The sequence below is a fragment of the Mus musculus genome, chromosome 4 (genome assembly GCF_000001635.26).
Source record: "Mus musculus strain C57BL/6J chromosome 4, GRCm38.p6 C57BL/6J".
Lineage (NCBI taxonomy): Eukaryota > Metazoa > Chordata > Mammalia > Rodentia > Muridae > Mus > Mus musculus.
Window position 1 is genome coordinate 144,756,258 of NC_000070.6, and position 10,121 is coordinate 144,766,378.

At 40.5% G+C, this 10,121-nt stretch overlaps 1 non-coding gene across 1 annotated transcript; it reads right to left on the reverse strand.

Annotated features, from left to right (window-relative positions):
* Positions 1–9,369: 9,369 nt before the first annotated feature.
* On the reverse strand, positions 9,370–9,535 carry Gm25938. The gene has a single exon (XR_003955536.1). It is a non-coding gene; the product is annotated as a U1 spliceosomal RNA (small nuclear RNA).
* Positions 9,536–10,121: the final 586 nt, after the last annotated feature.

Consider the following 10,121-nt stretch of genomic DNA (forward strand, 5'->3'; position numbering starts at 1 on the left):
AACTGGCCCAACTTGAGACCCATGAAATGGGCAAGCACTAACCCCTGACACTATTAATGATACTACTTTGCTATGCTTGGAGACAGGAGTCTAACATGGTTGTCCTCTGAGAGGCTCCACTCAGCAGCTGACTCAGGCAGATGCAGACACCCACAGCCAAACACTGAACAGAGCTCAGTGACTCTTATGGCCTCTAATGGGATAGGACCACTATAGGAATACCAACAGAGCCAACTAACCTGGACCCCTGGGGCTCTCAGAGACTGAACCATCAATCAAATAATTTTTGTGAACTGCCTCCCTTTGTGAACATGCTTGTCAGACCAGAGCTTTTCTGATATTATAGAAAAACAAAGATCAGACAGCCTTTGCTTAAGCAAGGGCCTGTAAAGCATTTTAAAATCAAAATAAATAAATAAATAAATAAATAAATAAATAAATAAATAAATAAATAAATAAATAAATAAATAAATAAAAGGATGGCGATCTGATGCCAAATAGTTAAAAAAAATGGGGGAAAGAAAGGAAAAATTAAACAAGGGACAGAAAATTGAACATTTGTAGAAAGCCAAGTTTGATACAACAGGTAATAGGAAATAACTTTTAATCTATTAATTCTGTGCCCAACTGAAACAGACCAAATAGAATCAGCCTGTTGAGGTTTGTTTGCATAGCCTTGCTTTTTCTGGAACTCACTCTGTGGATCGTGCTGGCCTCAACTTCAGAGATCCATCTGCATCTGCTTCTCTGGAATTAAATGTGTGTGCCACTAAAAAAAAAAAAGAATCATCCTGTTGGCACTTCTATAACCACAAGGGCTTTATAACACCAATCTAAAAAAAGACGATACTGGCACAAGTCCCTTACAGTCTACTCTAGCACCGGTGTGCCTTGCCAGCAGAGTCTCCCGACACCTGCAAGAGCCCACGCAGGATTCCCCACAGGATCCTAAGACCTCTGGTGAGTGGAACACAACTTCTTCCAGGAGGCAGGTTCAAACACCAGATATCTGGGCATCTTCCCTGCAAGAAGAGAGCTTGCCTGCAGAGAATACTCTGACCACTGAAACTAAGGAGAGAGCTAGCCTCCCAGGTCTGCTTATAGAGCCAAACAGAGTCACCTGAGGAACAAGCTCTAACCAGATACAACTATAACAGCTAGCTTCAGAGATTACCAGATGGCGAAAGGCAAACGTAAGAATCCTACTAACAGAAATGAAGACCACTCACCATCATCAGAACGCAGCACTCCCACCCCACCTAGTCCTGGGCACCCCAAGACAACCGAAAATCTAGACCCAGATTTAAAAACATTTCTCATGATGATGGTAGAGGACATCAAGAAGGACTTTCATAACTCACTTAAAGAAATACAGGAGAGCACTGCTAAAGAGTTACAGGTCCTTAAAGAAAAACAGGAAAACACAACCAAACAGTTAGAAGTCCTTAAAGAAAAACAGGAAAACACATCCAAACAGGTGATGGAAATGAACAAAACCATACTAGAACTAAAAAGGGAAGTAGACACAATAAAGAAAGCCCAAAGCGAGGCAAAGCTGGAGATAGAAACCCTAGGAAAGAGATCTGGAACCACAGATGCGAGCATCAGCAACAGAATACAAGAAATGGAAGAGAGAATCTCAGGTGCAGAAGATTCCATAGAGAACATCGGCACAACAATCAGAAAATACAAAATGCAAAAGGATCCTAACTCAAAACATCCAGGAAATCCAGGACACAATGAGAAGACCAAACCTACAGATAATAGGAGTTGATGAAAATGAAGATTTTCAACTCAAAGGGCCAGCAAATATCTTCAACAAAATAATAGAAGAAAACTTCCCAAACATAAAGAAAGAGATGCCCATGATCATACAAGAAACCTACAGAACTCCAAATAGACTGGACCAGAAAAGAAATTCCTCCCGACACATAATAATCAGAACAACAAATGCACTAAATAAAGATAGAATATTAAAAGCAGTAAGGGAGAAAGGTCAAGTAACGTATAAAGGCAGGCCTATCAGAATTACACCACACTTTTCACCAGAGACTATGAAAGCCAGAAGAGCCTGGACAGATGTTATACAGACACTAAGAGATCACAAATGCCAGCCCAGGCTACTATACCCGGCCAAACTCTCAATTACCATAGATGGAGAAACCAAAGTATTCCACGACAAAACCAAATTCACACATTATCTTTCCAAGAATCCAGCCCTTCAAAGGATAATAACAGAAAAAAAAAACAATACAAGAACAGAAATCACGCCCTAGAAAAAGCAAGAAAGTAATCCCTCAACGAACCAAAAAGAAGACTGCCACAAGAAAAGAATGCCAACTCTAACAACAAAAATAAAGGGAAGCAACAATTACTTTTCCTTAATATCGCTTAATATCAATGGACTCAATTCCCCAATAAAAAGACATAGACTAACAGAATGGCTACACAAACGGGACCCAACATTCTGCTGCTTACAGGAAACCCATCTCAGGGAAAAAGACAGACACTACCTCAGAGTGAAAGGCTGGAAAACAATTTTCCTAGCAAATGGTCTGAAGAAACAAGCTGGAGTGGCCATTCTGATATCGAATAAAATGGACTTCCAACCCAACGTTATCAAATAAGACAAGGAGGGACACTTCATTCTCATCAAAGGTAAAATCCTCCAAGAGGAACTCTCAATTCTGAATATCTATGCCCCAAATGCAAGGGCAGCCACATTCATTAAAGACACCTTAGTAAAGCTCAAAGCACACATTGCACCTCACACAATAATAGTGGGAGACTTCAACACACCACTTTCATCAATAGACAGATCGTGGAAACAGAAACTAAACAGGGACACAGTGAAACTAACAGAAGTTATGAAACAAATGGACTTAACAGATATCTAAAGAACATTTTATCCTAAAACAAAAGGATATACCTTCTTCTCAGCACCTCATGGGACCTTCTCCAAAATTGACCATATAATTGGTCATAAAACAGGCTTTCAACAGATAAAAAAATATTGAAATTGTCCCATGCATCCTATCAGACCACCATGGACTAAGGCTGATATTCAATAACAACATAAATAATGGAAAGCCAACTTTCACGTGGAAACTGAATAACACTCTTCTCAATGATACCTTGGTCAAGGATGGAATAAAGAAAAAAATTAAAGACTTTTTAGAGTTTAATGAAAATGAAGCCACAACATACCCAAACCTATGGGACACAATGAAAGCATTTCTAAGAGGGAAACTCATAGCTCTGAGTGCCTCCAAGAAGAAACTGGAGAGAGCACACACTAGCAGCTTGACAACACATCTAAAAGCTCTAGAAAAAAAGGAAGAAAATTCACCCAAGAGGAGTAGACGGCAGGAAATAATCAAACTCAGGGGTGAAATCAACCAAGTGGAAACAAGAACTATTCAAAGAATTAACCAAACGAGGAGTTGGTTCTTTGAGAAAATCAACAAGATAGATAAACCCTTAGCTAGACTCACTAGAGGGCACAGGGACAAAATCCTAATTAACAAAATCAGAAATGAAAAGGGAAACATAACAACAGATCCTGAAGAAATCCAAAACACCATCAGATCCTTCTACAAAAGGCTATACTCAACAAAACTGGAAAACCTGGACGAAATGGACAAATTTCTGGACAGATACCAGGTACCAAAGTTAAATCAGGATCAAGTTAACGATATAAACAGCCCCATATCCCCTAAAGAAATAGAAGCAGTTATTAATAGTCTCCCAGCCAAAAAAAAGCCCAGGACCAGACGGGTTTAGTGCAGAGTTGTATCAGACCTTCAAAGAAGATCTAATTCCAGTTTTGCACAAACTATTTCACAAAATAGAAGAAGAAGGTACTCTACCCAACGCATTTTATGAAGCCACAATTACTCTGATACCTAAACCACAGAAAGATCAAACAAAGATAGAGAACTTCAGACCAAAATCTCTTATGAATATCGATGCAAAAATACTCAATAAAATTCTCGCTAACCGAATCCAAGAACACATTAAAGCAATCATCCATCCTGACCAAGTAGGTTTTATTCCAGGGATGCAGGGATGGTTTAATATATGAAAATCCATCAATGTAATCCATTATATAAACAAACTCAAAGACAAAAACCACATGATCATCTCGTTAGATGCAGAAAAAGCATTTGACAAATGATAAAAGTCTTGGAAAGATCAGTAATTCAAGGCCCATACCTAAACATAATAAAAGCAATCTACAGCAAACCAGTAGCCAACATCAAAGTAAATGGAGAGAAGCTGGAAGCAATCCTACTAAAATCGGGGACTAGACAAGGCTGCCCACTTTCTCCCTACCTCTTCAACATAGTACTTGAAGTATTAGCCAGAGCAATTCCACAACAAAAGGAGATCAATGGGATACAAATTGGAAAAGAGGAAGTCAAAATATCACTTTTTGCAGATGATATGATAGTATATATAAGTGACCCTAAAAATTCCACCAGAGAACTCCTAAACCTGATAAACAGCTTCGGTGAAGTAGCTGGATATAAAATTAACTCAAACAAGTCAATGGCCTTTCTCTACACAAAGAATAAATAGGCTGAGAAAGAAATTAGGGAAACAACACCCTTCTCAATAGTCACAAATAATATAAAATATCTTGGTGTGACACTAACTAAGGAAGTGAAAGATCTGTATGATAAAAACTTCAAGTCTCTGAAGAAAGAAATTAAAGATCTCAGAAGATGGAAAGGTCTCCCATGCTCATGGATAGGCAGGATCAACATTGTAAAAATGGCTATCTGGCCAAAAGCAATCTACAGATTCAATGCAATCCTCATCAAAATTCCAACTGAATTCTTCAACGAATTAGAAAGAGCAATCTGCAAATTCATCTGGAATAACAAAAAACCTAGGATAGCAAAAAGTCTTCTCAAGGATAAAAGAACCTCTGGTGGAATCACCATGCCTGACCTAAAGCTTTACTACAGAGCAATTGTGATAAAAACTGCATGGTACTGGTATACTGACAGACAAGTAGACCAATGGAATAGAATTGAAGACCCAGAAATGAACCCACACACCTATGGTCACTTGATCTTTGACAAGGGAGCTAAAACCATCCAGTGGAAGAAAGACAGCATTTTCAACAAATGGTGCTGGCACAACTGGTTGTTATCATGTAGAAGAATGCGAATCGACCCATTCCTCTCTCCTTGTACTAAGGTCAAATCTAAGTGGATCAAGGAACTTCACATAAAACCAGAGACACTGAAACTTATAGAGGAGAAAGTGGAAAAAAGCCTTGAAGATATGGGCACAGGGGAAAAAATTCCTGAATAGAACAGCAATGGCTGTACTGTAAGATCGAGAATTGACAAATGGGACCTCATGAAACTCCAAAGCTTCTGCAAGGCAAAAGACACCATCAATAAGACAAAAAGACCACCAACAGATTGGGAAAGGATCTTTACCTATCCTAAATCAGATAGGGGACTAATATCCAACATATATAAAGAACTCAAGAAGGTGGACTTCAGAAAATCAAATAACGCCTTAAAAAATGGGGCTCAGAACTGAACAAAGAATTCTCACCTGAGCAATACTGAATGGCAGAGAAGCACCTGAAAAAATGTTCAACATTCTTAATCATCAGGGAAATGCAAATCAAAACAACCCTGAGATTCCACCTCACACCACTCAGAATGGCTAAGAACAAAAATTCAGGTGACAGCAGATGCTGGCGAGGATGTGGAGAAAGAGGAACACTCCTCCATTGTTGGTGGGATTGCAGGCTTGTACAACCACTCTGGAAATCAGTCTGGTGGTTCCTCAGAAAATTGGACATAGTACTACCGGAGGATCCAGTAATACCTCTCCTGGGCATATATCCAGAAGATGTCCCCACTGGTAAGAAGGACACATGCTCCACTATGTTCATAGCAGCCTTATTTATAATAGCCAGAAGCTGGAAAGAACCCAGATGCCCCTCAACAGAGGAATGGATACAGAAAATATGGTACATTTACACAATGGAGTACTACTCAGCTATTAAAAAGAATGAATTTATGAAATTCCTAGCCAAATGGATGGACCTGGAGGGCATCATCCTGAGTGAGGTAACAAATTCACAAATTAACTCACACAATATGTACTCACTGATAAGTGGATATTAGCCCAAAACCTAGGATACCCAAGATATAAGATACAATTTGCTAAACACATGAAACTCAAGAAGAATGAAGACTGAAGTGTGGACACTATTCCCTTCCTTAGAATTGGGAACAAAATACCCATGGAAGGAGTTACAGAGACAAAGTTTGGAGCTGAGACGAAAGGATGGACCATCCTGAGACTGCCATATCCAGGGATCCACCCCATAATCAGCTTCCAAAAGCTGACACCATTGCATACACTAGCAAGATTTTGCTGAAAGGACCCAGATGTAGCTGTTTCTTGTGAGGCTATGCCGGAGCCTAGCAAACACAGAAGTGGATGCTCACAGTCAGCTTTTGGATGGATCACAGGGCCCCCAATGGAGGAGCTAGAGAAAGTATCCAAGGAGCTAAAGAGATCTGCAACCCTATAGGTGGAACAACATTATGAACTAACCAGTACCCCGGAGCTTTTGACTCTAGCTGCATATGTATCAAAAGATGGCCTAGTCGGCCATCACTGGAAAGAGAGGCCCATTGGACATGCAAACTGTATATGCCCAAGTACAGGGGAACGCCAGGGCCAAAAAAAACGGGAATGGGTGGGTAGGGAAGTGGGGGGGGGAGGGTATGGGGGACTTTTTCGATAGCATTGGAAATGTAATTTAGGAAAATGTGTAATAAAAATATTTTTAAAAAAAGAAGACGATACTGAGTTAAAAGAACATTGATTTTATCATAATGTCAATTTTTCAGCTCTTATAAAATTGCTGTTTGCTTGTTTTGCGCCTCTTTCAATATTCTTTTTTTATTAGTTAATTTATTTTTTACACTCTATATCTTACTCCCCACCCACTCACCCTCTGACTGTTCCACATCACATACCTCTTCACCACCCACTTAAGTGCATCATCTCTGAATGAATACCGACTCGGAAGTCCTCTCCTGTATGTAGGTTGGGGGGCCTCATATCAGCTGGTATATGCTGCCTGTTTGATGGTCCAATGTTTGAGAGATCACGGGAGTCCAGATTAATTGAGACTCCTGGTTCTAGTGTAGGATCACCCTTCTCTTCAGCTTCTTTCAGCTTTCCCTAATTCAACAACAGGGGCCAACTGCTTCTGTCCATTTGTGGGGTGCAAATATCTGCATCTGATTCTTTCAGCTGCTTGTTGGGTCTTTCAAGGACAGTCATGAGAGGTCCCTTTTTGTGAGCATTCAATAGCCTCAGTAATAGTGTCAGGCCTTGGGACCTCCCCCTTGAGCTGGATCCCACTTTGGGCCTGTCACTGGCCACTTCCATCCCTGTAATTCTCTCAGACAGGAACAATTACGGGTCAAAATTGTGACAGTAGGATGGCAACCCCATCCCTCACTTGATGTCCTGTCTTCCTGTTGGAGGTGGGCTCTATAATTTCCTTCTCCCTACTGTCAGGCAATAAGTGGATATTAACCAAAAAGAAAAAGTACAGAATACCCAAGATACAGTCCACAGAACTCAAAAAGCTAAACAAGCTGAAGTGCCCAGTAAGGATGCCTCAGACCACTTGAGAGACAGAAGAAAGCAATCACAAGAAGGAAGGGAGGGAGGGGCCTGAGAGGGAAAGAGAGTGGGAGGAAGTGAGGGTGGAACCTGATCTGGTATTTGGTGAGGGAAAATGACTGAAGCCCTGAAGGCCAGCAGAAAGAAAGCATTAATTGAGACTGCTGGTCCTAGTGTAGGATCACTCTTCTCCTCAGCTTCTTTCAGCTTTCCCTAATTCAACAACGGGTCAACTGCTTCTGTCTATTGGTTGGGTGCAAATATCTGCATCTGATTCTTTCAGCTGCTGGAAAGAGGCAACCTCAGGATATAGAAGGTTGGGGGAACCCTCCAGAATGCACCAGAGACCTGGGAGGTGAGAGATGCTCAGGACTCAAAGAGAAATGCTTACATGAAATGCTCTTTCAATATTCTTTTGTAATCAAGGAAGACATAAAGTGTATTTTGAAAAGCTGTGCAGTCAATAAATAAAGTTTCTGAGAAAATAACTTTATATATAAATAAAGCCTATAAGAGACACAGGTTGTCAGAATAAGTCAAGCCATATATAAATGTGCTTCCTTTCTGTCCTGTCTCACATGGAACAAAGCTGAATGGTGTCCTGTGTCTGAGTCTTCTTTAGCTTCTCTTGAATCTATTGGTTCCAACCCTTGCCCTCAGCCAGGGATGGTTCCTTGCACTCTTTTTGGTTTTTTGTTTGTATGTTTGGTTGGTTGGTTGGTTGGTTTGGTTTGATTTGGGGGTTTGAGGTTTTTTTGGTTTTGGTTGTTTTGGGGCTTTTTTTTTTTTGGTTTTTTTAGACAAGGTTTCCCTGTATAGCCCTGGCTGTCCTGAAACTCACTCTGTAGACCTAGATGGCCTCAAATTCAGAAATCTGCCTGCCTCTGCATCCCAAGTGCTGGGATTAAAGGCATGTGCCACCACTGTCTGGCCCCTTGCACTCTTTTACCTGTTTCTGGGACCATTTTCCTCCTAGTGGATTGCCTCATCCAGCCTAACCATGAAGGGATGTGCCTAGTCTTGTTGTAACTTGATATGCCATGTTTAGGTGGTATCCCTGGAAGTCCTCTCTTTTTCTGAAGGGAAACATAGGAAGAGTAGATCTGGTGGAGGGGCAGGGGAGGGAAGGCATGTGGAGGAGAGGAAGGGGGGTAAACTGTGGTTAGTATATAATATACGATAAAAATAATATATGTTTAAATATATTATTTAAATGTGCTTGGGACAGGCTGCCTCTCTCAGGGTGTTGGCCCTCCTAAAATCCACGAAAGAGGCTATGCTTAATAGTGATAGAGCAAAGAAAAAAGACAGGTGGAGTATAAGAAGGTACTACAAGAAGAAAGACATTCCATGTTCACGAATTAGTTGGCTGACCAACTTTGCAGTACTTCCCCAGTCAACCCAGTCAAGAGCAAACTCTACAGACATAGTCCCTTCACTGCATATATCTCTTTAAAAAAAACAGAAAACTGCTATAAGCCACCAAGGATAAATGGGACTAGATAGTTTTTCTGTCAGGCTCTTATTTCTGTTGCTTTTATCTATACAAAAGAACTAACTATACACAAGACATCGAATTCTCCACATGAGTCTTTAGAAGAAAACCAGCCATTTAACTCCATCCTCAAATCCTGAACGCAAGGGAAATCATGTGTTGTTTTAAGCCAATGCATTTGTTTTAGTTTTACTAAGGAGAAAGTGGGAATTCATTTCTCCATTAACAAAATTATACAGTATAGTTTCCCACTTTTAGGGAAATACCAGGGGTGTGCATACCCAGAGTGCAGTGGATAAGCCTCACCCTGGGTAGGGCACTTTACTCATGGTCATGATGTCTTCCCTCTTAGGTAATTTGTAAGCCAGTTTATTTGTAAAAATGAATTCCAGAAGCCAGAGAAATCTAACAAAATTCAACAGAAGCTGAGCTGCTCTACTGAAAGAAGTACAGTGATGCTGTTAGCACAAGAGACACAGGCCACAAGGTGGCATCATTCTACAGAGAACGAGAAAGCCACGGAGAGTGTAGGAAAGATGAATATATGACAGGGACACTGAAGCCTGTCTTCAGAGAAATAGATGCATGTTTTAGCTATGAATTTTCTTGCCACATCTTGGGTTCTCCTGAAAACACTAGAAACACATACATTCAAGTGTGATTCAGTATCAGGTCCTTTTATGAAGTGCCCACTACCATTTGGGTATTTTTACTTCTCAGGGCTGGAAAGAAGATATGGGGTAAAGAACAGATGTTTCTCTTGGATAGGACCCATGTTCAGTTGTTAGTACCTATGTCAACTGGCTCACAATGCCTATAAACACAGCTCTAAGGGATCCTATACCTCTACAGGCACCTGCACTCACAGGCACAGATCCCTACTTAGACACTCATTCACACACATAATTACAAATAAGACAAATCTTTTCCTGAGCAACACCTGTAT